This window comes from Acinonyx jubatus, chromosome B4, assembly GCF_027475565.1.
Source record: "Acinonyx jubatus isolate Ajub_Pintada_27869175 chromosome B4, VMU_Ajub_asm_v1.0, whole genome shotgun sequence".
Taxonomy (NCBI): Eukaryota; Metazoa; Chordata; class Mammalia; order Carnivora; family Felidae; genus Acinonyx; species Acinonyx jubatus.
The window spans coordinates 28,419,219-28,439,706 of NC_069387.1; the positions used below are offsets into that span (position 1 = coordinate 28,419,219).

The 20,488-nt window shown below is 37.1% G+C and overlaps 1 protein-coding gene across 4 annotated transcripts in view; it reads right to left on the reverse strand.

The window, feature by feature from the left end:
* ARHGAP12 (Rho GTPase activating protein 12) overlaps window positions 1-20,488 on the reverse strand; it is a 118,846-nt gene that overhangs the window by 77,259 nt on the left and 21,099 nt on the right. The window lies entirely within an intron of this gene.

Here is a 20,488-nt window from a genome sequence, read left to right on the forward strand (position 1 = left end):
AGATCATTCTCAAGGTTTGTATTCATGGTTCTCTAGTACCTTGGAAATTATAAAATAACGGTCATGACACACCCACCAATTTCTTTTTTAAAATAAGTTTTGAATACATTTCTGACTATAGCGCACATTCCGTCTACCCTCCCAAAGTAAGGGACTGGATACCTTCCCACTCTATCAGTTTCTCAAAGAGAGGGGAGGCAGAACAATTCTCCCACTGTATAACATTTGGCTAGATTATGTGCTTAGGTACTGAGATTTTAATTAACATATGGTCCTCATCTGCAGAGAAGCTACTAGACACAAGACCAAAGAAGGCCAGATGTATGCTCTGGGCTCTAAGAGGCCAAAAATGGTAAGTAACATTCAGAGGATAGAATCTCCAAAATAAGACTAAGTCTACAGCCACAGGATTTTAAATGAATGTCAGAAATAATAAACACACTAAGAGTTAATACAGTAGAAGGAACAAGTGTTTCAAACTTAGAGAGTTTTGTTTAGATTTTGTTTTAATCAGATAGAAAGAAAAGTGAAAATCTACATTAAAAAATTGTAGTAGTCAGAGCCTACCTAACCAAAACTGTTACCTGTAACTTCTCAGAGTTTTCATGAGAGAGGAATTAGGCAAATGATACCTGGTAGAATAATTATTTTTCCCCCAAAACCGCATTGAGTATGTCCTAGAAACACTACCAACTAACATATTACTATGAAGATAACTAATGGTAATAATTATGATGACAACAACAGTCTTGGTTTCTTTAAAGAAGGGTTCAATAATCTTTCATATATTACTGTTACTAATACACTAAGCATGGCTTACAATACACTAAATTATAAGCCTCCTACAGGCAGAAACTAGACAAGACTTCATTTTATCAGGCACAGAGAAAGTCTTTAGTAAGTGGAGAAGGAAACATAGATACTGGACATCCCTACCTTACTAAGGGAAATTAGGCTAAAATTTCTGTACCCCAAGAAAATGGAGTGAGATTTCATTACATTAAGAAATATTTATTCCCTAAGACTTACATTAATTATCCCCTTACCCAAACTTGCTTCAAAGTTCAGCTCAACAAGCATGACAAATAAAAGGAGAGAAGTGCTATGAATTCATCTTATAACAAAGTAGCGAAAAAGTTCCATCACTAATTAAGGTATCTCTCAAACTGTATGCTATGTTTAAGGCAGAACCAATATAGTAGGCAGGCTTTTTTTTCTTTTGGTAAGTTTTCTATTTTCTAACTTCAGCATAAAAATATTTAAAGCAGTCTGACTCCTTCCTCTTTTCCATCCTTACTAGAGACATTAAGTCTTTCACTTCTTGTCATTTCTATTTCTGCTTACTCAAGGTTTTCAGGTCTTGAAACTGAGTATTTTCACAATGCTTTCCTTGTGGGAATGTGACCCTACGTACAATAACTGATTTAAGTATAAACTACTTCTAAGGCATGAAATTTCCAACATTTTAGTATTGCCATAATTCATAGTATTTCATATGGGTTTACAACAAAAATTAATTCTATATATTATTAAAAGACCACTGAATATATGCTTTCTGATCTAACTGATGCAGATTTTAACAAAGAATTCACCTACCAATCTCTCTAACTGAAAAAAAAGAGTTTAGCCAAAAAGTATATAGTCAAATTTTAAGACATTTTATCAAAAATTTTTATTATCATCAACCACTAAACCACTCACATATACCCTTTTCCTTCTAACGGAAGAATTCTGCAAGGCCTCAATCAAATACCATTTCACAAAGCCAAATGCAGACTTTCACCACAACAGCAATTCTCAAACTTTTTGGTCCCAGAGTCCCTTTATATTCTTAATAATTACTTGGGAACACCAAAGGGCTTTTGTTTATCTATGTTCTATCAATTGCTATTTAGTTATTAGGAATTAAGACAGAAATTTTAAATTATTTGTTAAATTCATTTAAAAATAATAAGCTCCATTATGTTAACATAAATATATATTTATGAAAACTAAAAACAGTCTCCCCAAAATTAGTGAGAAAGATGGCATTGTTTTACATTTACAAATCTCTTTATTGTCTGGATTCACATATCTACTTCTACGTGAAGTCTTTTGTAATATGTTGTTTTGAACTACATGAAGGGAAAATGGTTTTATACAGATATGGAAATGGAAAAGGGGGAAGTATTTTAATAGTCCTTCCAGATAACTGTGAACATTCTTCTCTGTCACTCTGCCAAAACTCAACAAGTGATAGATTCTAAAGATTAGCTGCAATGTGGAATCTAAAATTGCGACGATCAATTATTTGTTCGTTGGCACATTAAAAGTCCATTGGTCTATCTTGCCTTTGAATGACTCTTGTATTCATCATGGTTTGGTCATTTGAAAAATACTAATTCACTGAGTTACATTTATCTTCCAAATGTTGAAACATTTCATTAGACAGTATCAAAAACAAAGAACAAAACACAATTCTTAATACCACCAGTGTTTCACCAGAAAAGTCTTGAGACTGGGGCGCCTGGGTGGCTCAGTTGGTTAAATGTCTGGCTCTTGACTTCAGCTCAGGTCATGATCTCATAGTTCATGAGTTCAAGCCCCACATCAGGCTCTGCTTGAGATTCTGTCTCTCTCCTTGTCTCTGCCCCTTCTGCATTCTCTCTCTCAAAATAAATAAAAAGAAAGGAAGAAAGAAAGAAAAAGGAAGGAAGGAAGGAAGGAAGGAAGGAAGGAAGGAAGGAAGGAAGGAAGGAAGGAAGGAAGGAAGAGGGAGGGAGGGAGGGAGGGAGGGAGGGAGAAAAGAAGAGGAAGGGAGGGAGGGAGGAAGGAAAAGAGGGAGGGAGGGAGGAAGGAAAAAAGGTCGGTTGGTCTTGAGACTGAGAAGCTATAAGCTCACGGCAGCAGATATAAATTTTTAAAATTCTCATTTTCGGGGCATCTGGATGGCTCAGTCAGTTAAGCACCTGACACTTGATTTCAGATCAGGTCATGATTTCATGGTTCGTGGGATCTAGCCCAACATCAGGCTCTGCACTGACAACATGGAGCCTGCTTCGGTGTGTCTGCCCCTCCCCAGTTCATGCTTGCCCACTCTTGCTCTCACTCTCTCAAAATAAATAAACTTTAAAAATATAAAATAAAATAAAATTCTAATTTTCACTTTAAAGCTTGAATTTTATCATTTGCAACAACTGTTGTTTTCCTGAAAGTAATGGGCTTACTTTGTTCATATCTGAGAAAATATCTAACATATGCCCTAGTGTGAACACCACTTCTCATTCTTTCAGGTAAAACTGGTGTTCCATGAAAAGTGACTGGTTCAACTCCTAACACAAACAAGAATGTCAGATTTTTTATATAGTTATATTTAAGTACTTTTTAAAGGTGTAAGTATTCCCCTGACTGTGCAAACTGAGAATATGGAATTGTTTCTTCAGAGTAGTAAGGAAGTCATCTCTATCTACCTTACAAAGCAGTGGTGAAGCAAGCGCATATGTACGCATCTCTCCCGTGCCTGGTACATTAAAGATGCTCAGCAATGGCTAGATCCATTCACCTTCCCCTTTCTCACTACAGTATTGGTTATTTTTGTGAATCCCCTCTATTTTTGTATCTCTCACTAAAAATCAAGTTGCCATTCACCCACTTCAAATCACTTTGGAACTACTGAATTTTACACTGCTCTGAGTCAGAAAAGCAGGCAAGTAAGTAATGTTCAACCACAGGTTACAGAAAGAGGGCTTCAGAAGTCAAATATCTTGTAGGAAGGCTCTGAGACAAAAATTTCTCTGGTTTGGAAGCCTATTCATGCACCTCTTTCCTTAATGTACCAAATTACATTCATGATTTTCCAGAAATCTGAGTGGTGTTACTATACCCCACTTCAAAATAATTATGGTGATAAAATTATTTGGTAGTCATTCTGAGTCTAAACCATCTGTCTGGCATTTACTGAAGCAATTGCTAAAGATATTCTATGCATACAGATGAGATTTTTCTGAAGAAAAATGCAAAAATGTTTCCACATCTGTTGTTTTTGTTGATATGTCACCTAGATTAGCAAATTCTTTCCTAGGAAGAAAACAGGGTGAAAACACAAAACATGTATAATGTACACATTTTTTAATGACTCTGTTAAGATTATCTTTTCAACCACATTTTCCATTACTACTCTACTACAATCATACTACAATTATAGGTATGTATATACACATAGACATATATACATCAAGAGACAGAGAAAGAAATTCCCAATATCGCAAGTCAACTGACACGACTTTAATCTTTAAATATGTCGACTTTTTAAAGTCATAGAATAGAATATTCAGGCATTTAAGTATATCAGAATCCATCTACAGAAGTGAAAAAAATGTATATGTAATTGATCTTACACAGTATGCAAAAATTCTGAAACATAAATACATTAATTCCATATTCCAAAAGATAGATCCCAGTGTACAGCAAATAACTGTGCTATCTGAACATGTATCATTTCTGTCCTTTTCCTGTGCTAGCACCAGCACCTTTCCTTTCTTTGGTTATCTGCCTTCCCCCAAATAGGTGACTCTACCCTGCACACCTCACACCTTTGTGAAGGATTGGCACAAAACACAGTGATTTCTGACAAATCAGAATACTCAACCAACCTACACTATACAGAGATGAATACAGACTTAATTAAGCTAGGTTCAGATGTCCCTGCAAAGGACTTGAGATATGAACTTCATATCTTTCTTCTGGCTCTAACTGTGATGACAAAAGCCTGGAATATTCAGTTGCGTATCTGGTGAATTAGGGTTCTCCAGAGAAACAGATCCAACAGGATATATGTGTGTATATAGAGAGAAAGAGAGATTTATTTTAAACAACTGGCTCATGCAATTGTGGAAGACTGGCAAATCCAAAATCTGCAGGGTAGGCTGGCAAGCTGGAGACTAAGGGAAGAGTACCAGTTTGAGTTCAAAGGCAGTCTGCAGGCAGAATTTCTTCTCATTTTGGGGAGGGTCTATTGTCTGCTCCATTAAGCCCATCCACATTATGGAGAGTAATCTGCTTTACTCAAGTTTCATTGACTTATATGTAAATCTCATCCAAAAAACACCTTCACAGAAACATTCAGAATAATATTTAACCAAATATCTGGGCACCATGGTCCAGCCAAGTTGACACATAAAATTCAGTTCGTCATCACAAGTTCACCTCTTGTCAACTGTAGGCATATCATATTAAGGTGGTGGTGTTTTCTTTTTTTTAATCAGTACTGGCTTCACTATACAGATTATTCACTACATTATTTGCTGTCAAAAGTTTACTGGAAGAAATAGGTAGGACACAATCTTTGGCTTTAAAGACTATGAAGAGAACAAGATATGCACAAAAATTTGCTCTTCCTATTTTTTGGCACAGAGAATTCCTCTCCATTTGAAATCTGGATCTTCAAAACTTCATATGCTGAACCAGAATCAGTCTGGGTATTCCACCCTTGCTAGCTCCATCCCTGGCTTTCAGAACAGCTGGTGTCAATGACTGACCTGATATGAACAGATACAATGTGGGAAGACCCAGAGAATCAATCTCAGAAACAGAGGATATGGTTGATAACTATACTGTCTGCCTGGCACCTCTCCCTTATTCTGGGAACAGCATACCTACTATTTCTTTGGGAGAACTGTTTCTCTGTAAATTCCAACTATGCAGTTTGGGTAGGGTCCCTGGCCGTAAGTACAAGCATGTCACAAGCCAAGCCCAATTCCTTCTCTGAGATTTTCTAAACTAGAACTAAGAAAAGAAAATAAGATACTCTACTATAAAACTGAGGATGTGATCCTAGTAGTTGCCAGCAACTCATCTACAGCCATGAGGAAGAAGTCTGTTTGGAAGAATAACAAAATCATGGAGACAGAATCAGAGATATGAGACACAAGTGATAAAAGGAATCCTAACAGTGAACAAGGCCCTAGCTCTAATGAATAAACACTTCCTGTAGCCTGGTTACATGAGCCACTAAATTCCCTTCTGCCTCACCTAGTCACACTTGGTGTCTACCACTTAACAGCTACATTCTGACTAATCACAGGGATTAAAACAGAAAAAAGTAAATGAATGTAAAATAAGACCAAATGCATTAGGAATCAAAGTAGAAGGACAGGTAGAGTTTAGAAGAAAGTTGAAAGACACCTTAGAAAATGAAAAAGTGAGAAAAGGTCAGAGAAGAGGTGAAAGGGAGGTGGACATAAAAAGTGAACTGTGAGCCCAATGAAACTGTATGCATGAATACACACAGAGGCACTTTCTTAGACGATTCATTCCTTTCCCTATATCCTCAAAAGATCAAAACAAAAAAACAATTTAGAAAGAAGGAGCCTGATAAACAGATCTATGCTAAAATAAAACAGGCTCTTTGTTCCAGAAGGAAGCTAAGATCAGTTATCCTAAAAGACCTCAATCAATTTTGCCTTCAGCTTCACCCCAAATACAACTTCAAGCTCATCTAGCTCCTCTACCAAACTGCCATCTACCCAGATATTTAAGCCTAAATTTCCTTAAAGAAGATTTATCAATTTTTACTCCATAATTACTCAGCCTAAAACTTCCACTTTAAGAATCCAGGTTTCTGGGGGCACCTGGGTGGCTCAGTAAGTTAAGTGTACAATTTCAGCTCAGGCTGTGATCTCGAAGTCCATGGGTTCAAGCCCCACATCGGGCTCTGTGCCAACAGCATGGAGCCTGGAGCCTGCTTTGGATTCTGTCCCTCTCTGCCCCTCCCCCATTCCCACTTGGTCCCTCTCTCTCAAAAATAAACATTAAAAAAATTGTTTTAATAATAATAAAAATAAAACCAACTTTTAAAACTATTTTTCTTTCCTATTTAATTAAGTAGAAAGGTGTGACTAGAAGATGATCCTGTGAAGCAGAAACAGATGTCATTCAGGGAGGAAAATATAAACAAAGGAAAGTTAAGGACACTAAATAGTTTTAAAACATCAACATTCTGCCTAGATGCAGCTAAGTAATGACTCCACTGGTTCCAGCAGTGTGGCAGTGGAAGGATTTAACAAAAAGATCTATTAACAGTGAACAAAGATTTGGATGACAGGAGACATTATTAGTTTTTGCTATACAAAGCTAATTTAGATCTGTTTTTAGAGTCAGCACCATCTATGTGGAAATGGATTTAGGAAAATCTCTAACAAACCCTGAAACATTTTATACCTATTCTTGCATTACCCAGAAAATCCAATTAGCCTGAAAAATTACATCCCTCAAGCATTCTTCTTTGCATAACAGATAATTCTATTTGTATGTTAGTTTTTAAAATATTCCCTATAGTGAAACTGCACATACAATATAAATGTTTGTAAATATACAAACGTACATACGTATAGTTAAATTTGAATTTTTAAACACAATAAACATCTATTTCAACAGCCAACACAATTTGGCAATAAAGGGACTAAAAGGAAATATTTAAATGTTTTTTCAATTAGAAACGAAGTGTAAATCTATAACAAATAAGGAACTGATCTTGTGAACCCAGAGAAGAATAACACCTAAAAATGTTGATGAAGTGCTCCATATATAAAATTTTCCAGATTAATTTAAGATTAGGTTTCAAATGCATTAGCTTATCATGGTCAGTGAAGACACTCCTTTATAAACATATCTGCCAACATAAAAAGCTAGAACTTAATCCAAACATTTCTAGATTTATGGTCATCATGATAGACATTCATATTGTATTTTTTTTTTTAATGTGTATTTATTTTTGAGACAGAGAGAGACAGAGCATGAACGGGGGAGGGTCAGAGAGAGAGGGAGACACAGAATCTGAAGCAGGCTCCAGGCTCTGAGCTGTCAGCACAGAGCCTGACACGGGGCTCGAACTCACAAACCATGAGATCATGACCTGAGCCGAAGTCGGACGCTTAACCGACTGAGCCACCCAGGCACCCCTCATATTGTATTTTTAAAATAATGATTCTAGGCATTAGAGTTGTTTGGCCTTCCTAAATTTATGGCAGGTTGTCAGTCCTCATTTCTCTGTCTAGCACGAGCCCATAGATAAAGGTCTACAAAATACCATTTCTACTCTACAGTTTTTGTGGGTTTTTTTAAAAGTTTGTTTGTTTATTTATTTATTGGGGAAGAGAGAGAGAGAGAGAGAGACAGAAAGAAAGAAAGAAGTGGGTGGGTGAGGGGAAGAGAGAGGGAGAGAGAGAGAATCCCAAGCAGGCTCTGCACTGTCAGCATGGAGCCCAACTCCAGGCTCAAACTCATGAACCTTGTGATCATAACCTGAGCCTAAATCAAGAGTTGGATGCTTAACTGATTGAGCCACCCAGGCACCCCTTACTCTCCAGTTTAAGACCATACTTTCTAACTATAGGGAACTGGGAAACTTGATACTCCAGGTTGATATGTCATATATTAAAGGGGCATTAGTGAGATCATGAAGGCAAAACAGGGTATCAGGAGCAAAATGTACAGTTTTTAAGTCTATTTAAAGGTTTAGAGCTCTGCACTAACGTACTGATTTTCAAAGTTTCATATTCTTATCAACCATTAATATGAACTTTGAAATGACCTAAAAACCTACTGCTCTAAGGAAGACAATAAATATGATGTGTCCATTTCACTGTGAGTGAAAGGCCAAACTGAATTTTATAATTTTTGACTCAAATTCTGGAATCTCTAAAACCAACTCCTCCAACTTCATCTCCCTAATATTCTTTGATAAAATCTACGCTGTAAGCAAGGGTCACAATACTTCTAGGTTACTTTAGAAAAAGGAACATGCCTTTGATGGGACATTAATCTAGGTTTCCCTTTCCCCTTTGACTTCATGCATTTGTAGCTAAACACTGGTCATCATTCCAGAAACATTCAGCATATGTATTATGTACCATGCACTACACTAAGGGCACTCGATATGCAGAGATAGACAAGACATAATAACTAGTATGGCCTGGAGATTACAGACTGACTAAAAAAAAGAAGAAAATAATCATAAATGCAGTGAGTACAACAAAGGAGGAGTAAGGACGCAATGGTAGTTTATGATGAGAGGGTATCTCAAAGATGCCAAAACTAACAAGACTGTTAAGAGATCAAGAAAATTAATACTTGGGGCAGCTGGGTGACTCAGTTGGTTGAGCGTCCAACTTCAGCTCAAGTCATGATCTCACAATTCTTGGGTTTGAGCCCCACATTAGGCTTTGCACTGACAGTGCAGAGCCTTCTTGGGATTCTCTGTTTCCCTCTCTCTGCCCCTCCCTAGCTCATGTTCTCTCTCTCTCTCTCTCAAAAATAAACATAAAAAATTTTTTAAACAAAATTAATACTTAAAAAGTATTAATACTTAAGAAGTACCACTGAAAACTTATCAATTACCTTCCATTCTGGGAAAAAGAAGTAAATGTACTTTTCCCTATTCCTCACACTAAGTACAAATAAAAACACTGGATGCAATACAAAACAAACACAAGAACACATCTGTCCACCCAAAGATGAACGGATAAAGATGTGGTACACACATACACACACACTCTCAGCCATAAGAAAGAATGAGATCTGCCATTATTACAACAACATGGATGGCCCTAGAGAGTATCATGCTAAGTGAAATAAGCCAAACAGAGAAAGACAAATACCATATGATTTTACTTACATGTGGGATCTGAAAAGCAAAATAAACAGACACAGACTCATAAATAGAGCACAAACCAGTTGTTGCCAGAGGTAAGAGAGTGAGGGGAATGGATTAGGAATTACTATTATTAAATTATTAAAACACACACAGACTCTGAAAAGTAGAGAGAAAGTAGACCAACTAGTGACTTCAGGACCCAACGAACAACATGGTGGTGAGTTTCCTAGGTTTAATTTTGGCTTCATATATCCCAGATTTGAAGGCAGAAGTCAGCAAAAAACAGAAACACTAACAGACAGACTAAAAGGCCCCAACAAATCCCTGCTCTAACAAAAGGACCAAAAAAGAGGAAGATTTAGCAAGACTGAAAACTTTTATACATAACCACTCTGCATCAGCCAAATGCTACATAGAAAAAAACGCCTACAGTCTCACCACATATCACCAACAATGGCAGACAGGTAACCTAGATCTTCACACTTACCAGGCTGGAACAAGGCACTCCAAAATGCCCACCTGAGTGGTGTCAGAGAAGGCAGAAGAAGAAACTAGGAGTCATTACCAGACAGTAACAAGATAACCTCCACCCCCAACACACACACACACACACACACACACACACACACACACACACACACACGGCCTACTGGGAGAATCAGAACTTACGTTACTGCCAAGCAGCAAGGAAGCCATCCTCTAACCCGCGGTGTTAGTGGAAGCCAGGTGGACCAAGTAATGAGGTAATTCAACCCCTCCTAGCCAGGGAGGTAGCAGAGAGATTTAGTGAGGAACCAGGTATTAATGAGAAACACTCAGAAAAGCTCCCAAACACGGATAATTGAGAAATTTAAAGCCTCTGCTACCTACAACCACAGCAAAATTTAAACACAATTCAATTTCTTGCCAGATTAGCCTAACACTAGAGGTCTAGTCACTTCAGTTCCCCTTACCGAATAGAACATGTCTGGCTTTCAACAAAAAATCAGAAGATATGGCAAAAGACAAGAAAAAAATGTGAAGAGATAACATAAAGCAAGCATCAGATATGGCACAGATCTTCAAATTATCAGGGAATTTAACTTCTATTAATATCTTAAGAGCTATAAAAGAAAAAAATTCAAAAACAAATAAGTAATGTAAGCAGAGAGATGGAAAAGCTAAAACAGAATCAAAAACAAATTCCAGAAATTAAAGCACTGTTAAAAAAAAAAAATAGAAAATGCCTTTGATGGGATGATCACTAGAATGGACATGGCAGGGAAAAGAATCAATGAGCATGAAGATATGTCAAAAGAAACGTCCCAAACTGAAAACAGGATAAATATCAAAAAACCTACAGAAAGGCAGGTCATATGCAAACTGCAAAAAAACAAAGATCAAGAGAAAAGCTTGAAAGAAGCCAAAGGAAAAAAACACCTGAACTACTGAAGAATTATAGCATACTTCTCATCAGAAACCAAGCAAACAAAAAAAGGGTGAAATATTTAAAGTGTTGAAAGAAACAAAATCACCAATTTTCTTTGTATCCAAGGAAATTATGCAGCAAAATGAAGCAGAAATAAACACCTGCTTTAACAAACAAAACAAGGAATTCAGCACCACATCTGCCCTGAAAGAAACATTAACATTGTTAAAATGGCATCATTCCCCAAACCATCTACAGACTTCCGACCATCTTTATCAGACTTCCAGCTGTCTTCTTTGCAGAAACTGACAAGCTGATTCTAAAATCCACATAAAATTACAAAGGAGCCAGAACAGACAAAACACTCTTGAAAAAGAATAATAAAGTAGAAGGGACAACACTTTGAACTTTCAAAACAGTAATCAAGACAGTCTATCTAGCACAGGCATAAGGATATACATATAAATCACTGGAGTTGAACAGTTCAGAAATAAACACATGTCTATGGTCAACTGATTTTCAACAAAGTTGCCAAGACCATTCAATGAGGGAAAGAAAGTCTTTTCAAGGAATGGTCCTGGAACAAAAAAAATTAAGTTGGACCCTTACTTTATACCATACATAAAAATGAACTCAAAATGGATCAAAACTAAATTTATGAGCTAAAACTATTGGGAGAAAATGAAGGACTACCTTCCTGACCTCATATTTTGCGATGGAGTTGCACTAAAAGCACTAGCAACAAAGCCACTAAAAGCACAAAATTAAAAAAAAATGGGTAAATTGGACTTGATCAAAATTTAAAACTTGTACTTAAAAGCACATTATCAAGAAAATGAGAAGACAACCCACAAAATGGGAGAAGTATCTGCAAATCATGTGGTAGTGGGCTATACCTAGGCTATATAAAGAACTCTTACAACTCAAATAAAAAGACAACTTAATAATGGGCAAAAGATCTGAACAGACATTTCTCCAAGGAAAATACACAAGTAGTCAATGAACCTATGAAAAGATACTCAACATCATCAATCATGAGGGAAATGCAAATCAAAGCCACAATGGAATACCACTTCACACCCACCAGGACAGCTGTGATAAGTCAGATACTAACCAGTCCTAAAGAAGATATGGAAAAACTGGAACCCTCATATATTGCTGGTGGGAATGCAAAACAGTATAGGCACTTTGGAAAATAGTCTGGCAGTTACTCAAACAGTTAAACACTGAGTTACCCTATCACCTAGCAATTCCACTCCTAGGTATTTACCCAAGAGAAGTAAAAACATATACCCACACAAAAACTTGTACACAAGTGTTTATAACAATATTATTCACAGTAGCAAAAAAAAAAAAAAAAGGATGAAAACAAGCAAAATGCCTAACAAGTGATGGATAAACAATAGATTATTATTCCACCATAAAAAGGAAAGATGTACTGATACATGCTACAACATAGATGAACACTGAAAACATTACGCTAAGTGAAAGAAGCCAATCACAGAAGAGCACATCTTATATGATTCCACTAAAATGAAACATTCAGAACAGGAAAATTTACAGAAATAGGAAGTAGATTAAAGGTTGTTTGGGGCAGGGGTGGATAGAGGAATAGTGAAGTGATAGCTAAAGGGTACAAAAAACTACAAAACTCTAATGGAAAGACATCAAGAGCAAGTCTAAATAAATGAACACATATTCCTTGCCCATGGATTGGAAGACTCAATAGTGTTAAAACATCAATTCTTCCCAACTTGATCTATAGATTCAATATAATTCCAGTCAAAATCCCAATTAACTCTTTTATAGATAACAAATTGAATCTAAACTTAATATGGAAAGGCAAAAGACCTAGAAGAGTCAACACAATACTGACGAATGATAAAGCTGGAAGACATGCACTCCCTAGTTTCAAAATTACACTAATCCACACAGCATGTTATTGGCAAAAGAATGACACAGAGATCAATGGAACAAAACAGCCCAGAAATATATCACACACAAATGGTCAACTGACCACTGACAAAGGAACAAAGGCAATTCAACAGAGAAAGGAAAGTCTTTCTGTACATAGTGGGAACAACTAGATATATATACATGTATCATATATATATATATACACATATAATATACATATATAATATATATATACATATATACACACATATACACAAAGAATCTAGACAAAAACTTTATACCTTTCACAAGAATTAACTCAAAATGGGTCACAGACGTAAACATAAAATGCAAAACTATATTCTAGAAAACAGAGAAAATCTAGATGATCTTAGATTTGGCAATGAGTTTTTGGATACAACAGTAAAAACACGGTCTGGGAGAAAAAAAATTAAATTTTGCACTTTATTAAAATTAAAAAATTCTACTCTGTGAAGGTCACTGTTATGAAAATAAAAAGATAAGCTACAGACTAGGAGAAAGTATTTGTAGATATATATAGAGAGAGAACTCAAGGTGGGGTGGGAAATCCCAAAACAGAAAGCAGAATATGATTTTTTTAAATGTTATAAATGTATGCAGCAACCTCATTAAAATGGGGGGGCGGGGGTGGGTAGGGTGATGATCAAAGAAACTTTGAAAATGAGTCTGTAAAACTAAAATCAAAAAGAACTGCATTTTGGGGTGCTTGGGTGGCTCAGTGAGCTAGCTATCCAACTCTTGATACTGGCTGGGGTCGAGCCCCATGACGGGCTCCGCACTGGGCATGGGACCAACTTGGGATTCTCTCTTGCTGCCACTCCCCAGCTTGTGAGCTCCTACTCTCTTGCTTTCTCTCAAAATAAACAAACATTAGGAAACAAAAACAAAAACAACTGGAGCGCCTGGGTGGCTCAGTCAGTTGAGCGTCTGACTCTTGGTTTCTGCTCAGGTCATGATCTCACGGTTTCATGAGTTTGAGCCCCATGTGGGGCTCTGTGCTGGCAGAGCAGAGCCTGCTTGGCGTGCTCGCTCTCTTTCTCTCTTTCTCCCTCTCTCTGTCCCTCCCTGACTTGTGCTCTTTCTCAAAAATAAATAAAAACTTTAAAAATAAATAAAGTAAAAAAAAAAATAACTGCATATGAAGTACTATATTCTATTTAATAAAGTTCTTTCCACAGGGATACAAGTTAACAATTCTGATACTCCTATACACTTATACTTGTATTAAACAATTATGCAAATGGATAGTGGACAATGGAAGCCCCATTTCTCAATGTTGGGGAGGAAGTTTATAGATAAGCAATGATCCATGCAGGAAGAGATTACAGAGTGGAAGACATCAATATGAACCCAGGTTTAGCTCAACATAGATGCAGATGATTACATATGGAAATAATTATAGATTGGGTATATATATGAGTTAGCATATCTATGTTTATTTCCTTGCTCTGTCAGCTCAGAGGGCCTAGAAGCCATGACATCCTAGTAGCATCAGCACACTAGCACCCAGAACTTGGTTTCTAATACCATTCTCCAGTTTCTAATACCATTCTCCCCACGGTGAAATGGCTGATTCTAGGGCTGGGGCATAAAATACAGAGGATGAGCATGGAGCATCCTGAAGTGCCAGCAAGTAAGGAATGGCTAAAACACACATACACACACCTGAAAGAGTTCTCAAAGGCCAAAACTGAAATAATTGAGGAACAAAATATAGTAGTATTGATTATAATGCAAGGTATAAAGAAAAAATCTGTAAGTCTATACAGATACAAATAAATAACTGAATAAATGGTGCAAAACATACAAATTTCTCATATAAAATAATTCCAAATAATTTATGTAGACACTGTACACTCAAAGAGGTAGGGCATAATTCTTCCCCTTCTTATGTATGGGCCACTATAGCAACTTCCTTCTAAAGACCATGGTATGGAAAGGGAGGGAGAAAAAGAGTAACTTCACAGTGGAAAAATCTGACAATAACAGCTATCAGGTGATCAAGGTCACTATCAACACTGATAAATGATGTTGGTAGTTATTTACCCTTGACAAGATGTGATGAAAATGACATTTTACCTCTGTGTCTTCCTGCCCAAAAGTCTAGAACTACAGTCCAATCATGAGAAAAACATGAGACAAATTCCAAAATAGGGTCATTCTACAACACCTGACCAACACTCCTCCAAACTGTCAAGGTCATTATAAACAAGGAAACTCAGAAAAACTATCAAAACCAAGAAGAACCTAAGGACACATAACTACTAAATGTAATGTGGTATTCAGGAAGAGATAAAAAGGAACATTAATAGAAAATGAAGAACTCCTGAAAAAAGTATGGACTTTAGCTAATAATGTATCAATATTAGTTCATTAATTATGACAAATCATACTAATATGTTAACAACAGTGAAAACTAGGTGTGGGGTATATCAGAAGTCTATAATTTAAAAGTTCAAAAGTAAGAATAAAAACAAATCGTGGGCACCTGAGTGACTGTCAGTGGAGCATGCGACTCTTCACCTCAGGGTTGTAGGTTCAAGCCCCACATTTGGTGTAAAGATTACTTAAAAATATAATCTTTAAAAAAATAAATCAACTGTATTTCTATATACTAGTAATGAATACGTGAATACCAAAATTAAAAACCAGTATCACTTACAATTGCTCTAAAAAATTTAAATACTTACGTGTAAATACAACAAAACACATACAGGACTTTTACTGAAAACTACAAAATGCTGATGAAAAAAAATCAAATCAGATCTAAGTAAGTGGAAAGAGACACACAATATACACAGATTAAAGACACAACATAGTAAAAATGTTCATCTTCTCCAAAATGACATGGAAGTTAATGCACTTCCTATCAAAATCCCAGCAAGATGTTTTATAGATATGGATCAGACTCTTCTAAAATGTATGAGGAAAAGCAAAGGAATTAGAATAGCTGAGTAGTTTCCTGTGGCTGCCGTAAGAACTTAATACAAAATGGCTTAAAACAACAAAAATTTATTCCTTGCCAGTTGTGGAGGCCAGAAGTCCAAAATCAGTATCACCAGGCTGAAATCAAGGAACTGGCAGGGCTGCACTTCCTCCAGAGTCTCTAGTAAACAATGCTTTCTTTGCCTCTTCCAACTTCCGGTGGCTGCCAGTATTCCTTGGCTTGTGGCCACATCACTCATGTCTTCAAGGCCAGCATCTTCAAATCTCTCTGTGCTCCATCTTCACATAGCCTTCTTCTTTGTGTGCGATGCCCCCTCTGCTCTTCTCTTGTAAGGACATTTGTGATTACATGCAGGGTCCAGGATAATTTCTTCATCTCAAAATCCTTAACTTAATCTTATCTGTATAAAGATCTTTTTCTTAAAAAAGAAATGTTCCAGGGATTAGGATCTGATATCTCTGGTGAATATCATTTAGCCTACTACAATAACTAAAACAATTTTGAAGAACAAATTGGGAGGAATCAGTCTACCAATTTTAAGTCATATTATATAGCTACTGTAATCAACGATGTCTGAGAGGTGCCAGGTAAGCATCTGACTCTTGGTTTCGACTTGGGTCATGATCTTGCAGTTCTGTGGGTCTGAGCCCCACATTGGGCTCTGCACTGACAGAGTGGAGCCTGCTTGGGATTCTCTCTTCCTCTCTGCCCTTCCCCCACTCACCCTCTTTCAAAATAAATAAAATTAAATATTAAAAAAAATCAAGGATGTCTGATATTAGAGTACGGAAAGACACATATATGAGTGAAACACAACAGAGGATCCAGAAATAGATCCATACAAATATGGCCTACTGATTTTTCACAAAGATATAAAAGCAGTTTACACACACACACACACCCTCTGGAGAACCCTGACTAGCTATGCTGTTAAGAGTATAAAAAGACAAACTATAGACTGGGAGAAAATATTTGCAAACCATGTATCTGGCAAATGACTAGTATCTAGACAATATAAAGAACTCTCTACACTCAAGAGTACAAAAACAAACAGTCCAATTAAAAAATGGGCAAAAGATATGAAGGACATTTCAATTAAAAGGATCTATTGATGGCAAATGAGCATATGAAAAGATGTTCAACATCATTAGTTGTTAAGAAATGAAAATTATAATCACAAGATATTATTACACACCTTTCAGAATGGCTAAAAAAAAAACAAAAACAAAAAAACAGTGCAACATCAAATGCTAGTGAGCATGCAGAGAAACTGGATCACATATATTGCTGGTAGGAATATAAATGGTACAGCCACTCTGGGAAACAGTTTAGCAGTCTCTTTAAAAAATTAAACACACATCTACCATACCATTAGCAATACTCACGAGCACTTATGCCAGACAAACAAAAAGTTATGTTCACTCAAAAACCTGTGCAGAAATGTTTATATATAGCAGCTTTGTTTACAACAGCAGAAAACTGGAAACCTAGATTTTCTTCAATGGGTTAATGGTGAAACAAAGTGTGGTACATCCATATCACAGAATACTTGTCAACAACAAAAACAGCAAACACTGATACAGTCACCTGGATCAATCTCCAGAGAATTACGCTGAATGAAAAAGCCAACCTCAAAAGGTATATAGCATATGATTCCATTTATATAATATTCTTGAAATGACAAAATTATGAAGATGGAGAACAAATTAGTAGTAACCAGGGTTAAGGAGGGATGGGGATGGGAGGAAAGAGGATGTGATTATAAAAGGGCAATATAAAGGATCCTTGTGGTGATGGAAATGCTCAGTATCTAGATTGTACAAATGACAATTTTTTTTTAACGTTTATTCATTTTTGAGAGACAGAGCATGAGCAGGGATGGGGCAGAGAGAGGGAGACACAGAATCTGAGGTAGGCTCCAGGCTCTGAGCCATCAGCACAGAGCCCGATGCGGAGCTGGAACTCATAAACTTCAAGATCATGACCTGAGCCGAAGTCAGTCGCTCATCCAACTGAGCCACCCAGGTGCCCAACAAATGACAATATCTTGATCGTGATATGACAGTATAGTTTTGCAACTGGATAGAGGACACAAGGGAATCTCTCTGTATTATGTCTTACAACTGCTTTTATGAATCTACAAGCATCTCAAAATGAAAAGTTTAATTAAAGCAGATTGACCAATGACACTATAAGTCAGAAAAATGACAATCTCCTAGCAGACACATGAGGGGCAGGGGAGCAGCTCAAGGTTACAGAGGTGTACACGTAAGTCAAATCCATCAAGCTGTGCATTTAAGACTGCTGCAATTTACACACTTGATTGTATGCTCTGCCTCAGTAAAAGATTATTTTAAATTGTCATATGATTATTAATCTTGTTCACCATGATGATGGCATTGGCTGTGTATGAATGTTTTCAATTGTCTGTAAATTTATTTACCTGAGTACCTTTTAGCAGAAGCAGTTTAGGTAGAATGGTGGAGCTAGAAGTCCTACTAGGCTAAGGAGTGAGTGAGAAACAACAAAATGCAGAGAAGCAAATACATACAACTCTTCCCGGGAGTTGTCAATAAAAGAAAAGGGTGATAAAGTGATACTCAGAGGGGAAGGTATTATTGAAGTGCTTTACTAAAATGTGAAAAACATGAGATTTAAATGAGGGAGAAAACATGGTAAATAATCAACCACATGAGCACAATGCTGCATAATATTTACCAGCTATGGAGGGGAGAAGAGAGACAATGCTTGGGCCACACAAGGGGAAAGGGGACTGCTGACACAGGTGCACCTATAGATTTGATGGTGGAAATAACAGAAATAACAACAACAGCTCTATTTTACTGAATACTTACTATGCTAGCCAGCCCCAACAGGGACCCCAATGATCCTCATCTCCTGATACACATACCCTTTATGGTCTCCTGCCACACAGAATAGAAGTGAGATGTGTAATTAATAGGAAATGACAGTGTATGACTTCTAAGACTGGCATAAAAGACAATGTAGCTTCTACCTTGCTCTGTCTTGGACTGCTCCTTCTGAGGGAAAGCTGGTCTACAACAAAAGCACCTGTGAAGAGGCCCAACTAATTTCATGTGAGTGAACCATTTTAGAGGCAGCTCCTCCAGCCCAAGCCAAGCCTTCACAAGACTACAACCTCATGAGACCCTGTGCCTTTAAAACCAGTCATTTAGGGGCGCCTGGGTGGCGCAGTCGGTTAAGCGTCCGACTTCAGCTACGTCACGATCTCGCGGTCTGTGAGTTCGAGCCCCGCGTCGGGCTCTGGGCCGATGGCTCAGAGCCTGGAGCCTGTTTCCAATTCTGTGTCTCCCTGTCTCTCTGCCCCTCCCCCATTCATGCTCTGTCTCTCTCTGTCCTAGAAAATAAATAAACGTTGAAAAAAAAAAAGTCATTTAACCGGCTTCTGAGTTATGGACCACAGAAACTCTGAGAAGATGTTACAGTTTTAAGCCACTAGACTTGGGAGGAATTTATTAAATAGCAATAGATACATAATGTACTTATACGCAAAGCATAGTTGTAAGCATATTAGATATAGTAGCCCACTTAATCCTCAATAACCCTGTGATCCCCATTTCAAAATGAGGAAACTGAGACACAGAGGTTAAGCACTTTGCCCCAATTATGGCAGGGCTGGTAAGTGGTATGGAATCAGATCCAAATCTAAAGCCAGTGCTATTAACTGCTGTGCAATACATCCTTCCCACAGCTGAAGCATTTCCATCCTAAAGCTTTTATTTAGGCTACAGACTAATAAAAGGTAATAGAAGGTAAAGTTATTTGACCTAAGAGAGCAGGGAAAAGCAGGTGAATGAGAGAAATGATAAAGTTTTGAAATACTTGTCATGAACAGTTAGGAAAAGGACCTGTCAGAGAAATTTAGCAGGATTTCCAAGCAGTGTTAAGGGCTCAGGAGAGGTCAGGAGCCATGAACTTCCATGCAGTGAATTTAAGATGACCATAATGAAGAGAACACAGGATTGCTGGGATACATAAATATAAAACATACCGTGAACTGTGATGGCTATCAGTAATAGAAAACGCATCTTTCCTAAGTCCCGCTAGTTCAAAAAGAAGCTATGAACAGAAAAATTCCAGGAAACACTGTATATCCTATGTCAAAGTATCACATAAAGACTAAAGAAATAGAAGCCTCCTAAGACACATGATGGTAAACTGGCAGTGCTACTTCGTTAACTGCCCTGATCTCAAACATCAGAAATTTTTCTAGAGAATCTTCGCTTTTCCATTCAAAATGTCACAAAAAAATTAAAAGCTATAGTAAGAACAAACTAGTTCCATCAGAGTCAGACCACATCTAAGACCAGCCTCACAATTACTGACTTAACTTGATGAATAAATCTTACAACAGAGCTTTAGACCAAAAATTTATCAATTTACAATTTCACTTAAAATTAGACTTCTCCAGGGTACCTGGGTGGCTCAGTCAGTTAAGCAAACAACTTCAGCTCAGGTCATAATCTCCCAGTTCATGGGTTCAAGCCCTGCATCAAGCTCTGTGCTGACAGCTTGAAGCCTG